Source organism: Pteropus alecto, unplaced genomic scaffold, assembly GCF_000325575.1.
Source record: "Pteropus alecto unplaced genomic scaffold, ASM32557v1 scaffold7, whole genome shotgun sequence".
Taxonomy (NCBI): Eukaryota; Metazoa; Chordata; class Mammalia; order Chiroptera; family Pteropodidae; genus Pteropus; species Pteropus alecto.
In genome coordinates this window covers 17,321,681-17,326,877 of record NW_006494614.1, presented here as the reverse complement: position 1 = coordinate 17,326,877, position 5,197 = coordinate 17,321,681, and positions in this window count along the sequence as shown.

The following is a 5,197-nucleotide window of genomic DNA, read 5'->3' as shown; positions in this document are numbered from 1 at the left end:
AGACATAAACAAAGAGAAAGTTTTCTAGAAGAAGTCTATTAGCAGCTATTTCCATTTCAATATCCACCCTCTGAATATCATGGTATGCCACAGCCTTCTGAACACAGTCCTACATCTCCACATTGCCGCCAAAAGCCAGGACCTTGTCATTGACTCTGTAGTGCATGGCGATGCACCCACAAGGGTCTTACTTTTCATGCACCTACATACAGACTTCATATTATCTCTCAGGAATTTGGCCCCTTTGGTCTCAATTGTTGTGGTCCTAATCCACAAATTATCATCTCCTATCATCTCAACATCATTTTTCCTCATGCTAATGCTCCTATCCTCCCATTTTTCTCCTCTGAGCATCAAGATCTTATCACCTGTAACTGTCTGAATTTTCTCATTCTTCACATTCTTCTCTAGTTTTCTGTACAATTTTTCTCCCTCTCATTCCTACTAATAGCCTCTATCTCAGTGTTCTAGATGGTATCTCTTTTGGTAAATGCCTTTCTTTTTTTCTAAAGAGTTTATATTTCTCTTTATTTCCTTAAATTTGCTGAATTTAGGACCTAATGATTCATGACTCTACTGCCCTCTCACCTGGTAATTATTTTCTTCCACTGCCCTCCATTTTATAGGCCAATATTGTGATCCCTTCTATGACCCTTACTTCAGCGCCAAGTTGACCGAGAAGGAACTGTTCAATGGTGAGATGTCCAGTTGGAAGAATGCACAAGAGGCAGACACGAGAATGAAATGGCAGGCACCAACTTTATTATGAGGAGTGTAGTTCTATTGGGGGAAGTGTAGTCTATTGTGGGGGGCATGTGGTATTGCGCGCACTTCCCCTGCTTCCCTTCTTGTGCTCCCCTTCTGTCCTCCAGGGACCACATGGCTCCACACACAGCAGAGTACAATAGCGGCATTCAGCTACACATGTGTGATACAATAAGCTGAATTATGTTTACATAACATTCTAAATCCGGGGTCCTATTCCTAGCCACGTACCTTGATCACAGCCAGACCTTGGACCACCCAGATCTTGGATTCAGCTGGGACTGGCGCCACACTTTTACACAAATAATAACATATCCTTAACTTTACTATTTTATCTTAAAGACGTGTCAATAATAATCTTTCTTAAACTTAATAAAACTACTCTGTAATCCTTTCTAAAAAATAACTACCTAAGCTTGCATGAGTTTTTCCCCTTCTATATGTCTCTCGAATTCAAATATATTTAACTATTTAAATTACTTTTTCCTCATTATCTAATAGATTTTGAGGAAGGAAATTTAGAATTTTAGGTGTTACAAAAGGGTCTGTTGTTACTTTGATTCTAAAAATGAGGCAATTCTGAAAATGAAATATATGAATTGTGAACCAACAGAAAATATATAACAATACATAGGTATCTATAAAGACCAAGAATTGAGAATAAACACCAAGAATTGAGAATAAATGAATCAAGAGAAAAGTGCCTAGAGATGAAATAGTAACAAAATAGAGGCACAGAATATAGAAACATAATTTGGATACTCATCGTAGTTCTTCACTCCCGTATGCATCTCACAGATTGAGGCCAAGAAAATTCCTAGACCTGAAAAAGTAAAAAAGGAAGTCCTAAAAATTGTATTTATAATCTTTTAAAATATAAACCGAAGGTGTTGTACATAATACAGTGTATGTTAGAACAGAAATTATAACATAGATGGTTAAGAAAGAGGAATATTAGTGCTAACCAGAGGAAAAGAGCACTTCTTAAAATCAAAAATGAATTACTCAGTATCTGAATTTATTAATATGTACAGTAATGTAGTTTGATGAGTTTTTTCAAGTTAACTAAAAAGTTAATTTTAAATGTGGTCACTTAAATTAGCTAATAATTTCAGTGAATTAATAAACAATTTAGTAAATCAGCAAATAATTTATATATTTTTATGTTAATCCCTAAACAACTTCTTGTTGGAATATATCTAATTGTAACTCAGTTCTGGTATAATTGTTGAGCCATAGCCCAGGAAAAAGAGGAAAAACAAGACTTAAAAAATATCTTGCCTGACTGCTTTTCTAATAAACTCCCAATGCCAGTCATGAAAACTAAGCATATATCAGAGTATTTCCAGATATAAAAGCGGACCTATCTTAAGAATTCAAACTTCTTTCTAATATAAATTTTAAAAAACACACAAATGTAGCCTATTAAAGGCTGCCAGGTTGACCTTTACCATGTGCTGAATAAACACATGCATTATTTTTACTTCTTTCTAAAATGATTAAAACTTCAGTGAAAAGTCTTTTAATAGATAAACCCATTACAATAAACAGAATGAGAGAAAAAAACAGAGCAACTATTTCAGAAGCTGGAAGCTAAATGGAAACATGGCAACTGTAATCAGCTCAGCACACCGAGAAAGCTGAATCTTAAACCCATATAAAAAGATCAAGAAGCAATCATGCTTAAACATAGATCCTTAAACAACTGAGGAACTGGCATAATAAGATATTTTCAAAAATTGATTAAATTATCACTAAAAGCATAAGAACTGGTTAAAAGCTTGCTTAAAAAAGTATTAAGACCCAGATCTTCTCTATTCCAAAGCCTCTAGGTTACTGTTTCTCAAAAACACTGGCAGAGAACTACAAGTATAATTTTTGACAGCCTTATTGGGATATAATTCACATATTATACAATTTACCCATTTAAAATATATAGTTAACCCTTGAACAACACAAGAGTTAGGAGTGCTCACCTCCTGCAGTCGAAAATCTGCTTATAACTACAGTAATTCAATGGTTTAGAGTATATATCACAGAGTTGTGCAAGTGTCATCAACATCAGTTGAGAGAATTTTCATCACCCCCCAAAAGAAACCCTATGTCCATTAACTATCACGCTCAAATCTAATATTTCTCTCAGCTCTAAGAAACCAGTTAATTAAATTAATTAAAAGCCATTACCTTTCAGATTAATTAAATTTTAATTAATTAATTAATTAAGATTAACTAAAATTTCTGTTCTATGTATCTACCTAATCTGGACATTTAATAGAAATTGATTAATCCACTACGTGCCTTTTTATGAAGCTTCTTTCACTTAGCATAACGCTTTTAAGTAGCACATAGCAGTACTTCATTCCTTTGTATTGTCAAATAGCATTCCATTGTATGTATATATCATGATTTGTTTACACATTTTTCCATTAATGGACTTTGAGTTGTTTTCACTTTTTACATATTATGAGTAAAACTGCAATGAACGTTTGTGTACAAGTTTTTGTACCAATGTATGTTTTTATTTCCTTTGGGTATAGACATAGGAGTGGAATTTCTGTGGCATACGGTAATTCTATGCTTACCCTTTTAAAAAATTAACATTCTTTTCAAAAGTAGCTGTACCATTTTACATCCCTATGAGCGATGCATGATGTTTCCAACTTTACAACCTCACAAAACTTGTTATTTGTCTTACTCTTTTAGACATCCTCATGGGTTTGAAGTAGTATCATTGTGTTTTTTATTTGCATTTTAAAAGGTTTATATTTTTTGAAGATAATATAAAAAGTCTCCAGTCCTGGAAGATTCCATACATACAGAAGAATTAAGTTAAAAAATTTACATAGTGAATATGGAAAGCCTCATTCTATTCTTTCACTCTACTCTCAAAACTCTGGCAGCCACATACATATCATCCAGGCAGATGAATGGAAAAAACCTTTGGGCACTCACTCTAAACAGCTCAGAAGAAAGAATCTAAGATACAGACATCAAGTATCCCCCAAAGAAATATCCCACAATAAAAATCAAAATTAATAAGGCCAACCCATATACTCAGAGCTTCCAATCAACTTTTTACTACGTTAATTATAGGTATAAGCTGTCAACCAAGAATTATCAGGCATTTTAAGAAAACCTATGGAAAAAAAAAAAAAGAAAACCTATGAAATCAAAGACAGAAACCAACCAAAACAGGAAGGAAGGAATTTGGATTAAAAGAAAAAAAATAACAACTATGTAAGGAGAATAAAAATTTGCAAACTAATAAATCTTAACTATCATTAATAGCCTGAGAGAAATGTTATTGCATCCATGAACAAGCATTGAATGCTACATAAAGGAACACTCAGAAAACAAAAAATAATAGCTTCATGGTTTACTAAAAGAAGAGTAGACATAAAAAACTCAGTCGATAGTTTAGAAGAAGAAATTGAAAAAAAATTCCTAGAAAGTATGCCAAAAAGACAAGTGGAAAATAAAAGAGTAAGGTAAAAAAAATCTTAGAAAACATTTGGTGGATTCAATATCTATCCAATTAATAGATATTCCAGAAAGAAAGAACAGAGAAAATAGAGAGAAGAAACCAAATAATTATTTAAGAGATTTTCAAAGTACAGAAAGACATGACTGCCCAGTTTGAAAGAGTGCAGAAAGTACCCAATGAAAGCATAAAAATACACTTACTCAAATGTTCTAACAGTAGAAGCAAAAAGATTCTTCAAGCTTCCAAAAAAAGTATGCAAAGACAGGATTCTGGGGGCAATACTAAAGGAATGGTTAAAGCATTTGAAGAAAATATAAACAGCCAATGACGCTGTTAATAAAACTAGATAATAAAGAACCTTCATGAACATTCAGAAGGGGTCAAAAAACCAATAACAGTACAGATCTTCTAGCATCAACAGCTAATAGTGTTAATGGTAAAATAAAAACTGGAAGGACAGTTTAAGCCATAAAACACAGTAATCACCAATAAATACCATCTCCCAAAGAAACAGTGAATGAGCTCTACATGAATTAATTTGAAAACAACTGATGAACTTTGAAGAAGTCTTCCCAGGCTCCAAATAAAAGGTTAATGCACAACCAGGAGACCACTAAAAGAGACATAAGAAATTCAAATAATACACAAGAGGCTAAATCACTAGTAGAATGTAAAAATATCCAGTAAGTCTTCACTTTTAAAAGGAAAGGTCCACTTTGAAGTAAAACTGTAGAAAGAGAAATCACATTGGGAATGAGGAGAAGAACATTAGGGATCCTAGGGAGAGAAGAAGTTCAGTTACTGCATGGCAGAAGAAACCAATAGAGCACTGAGTACTGTAATAGCAAAGGACAATGTTTAACAGTGAGATCACCACCTCGAGAAACAGGGCCGGTAGAGCTCTGGACAGCAGAGTTATGTAGAGGCAAGAAACCTCCCTGAATCAGA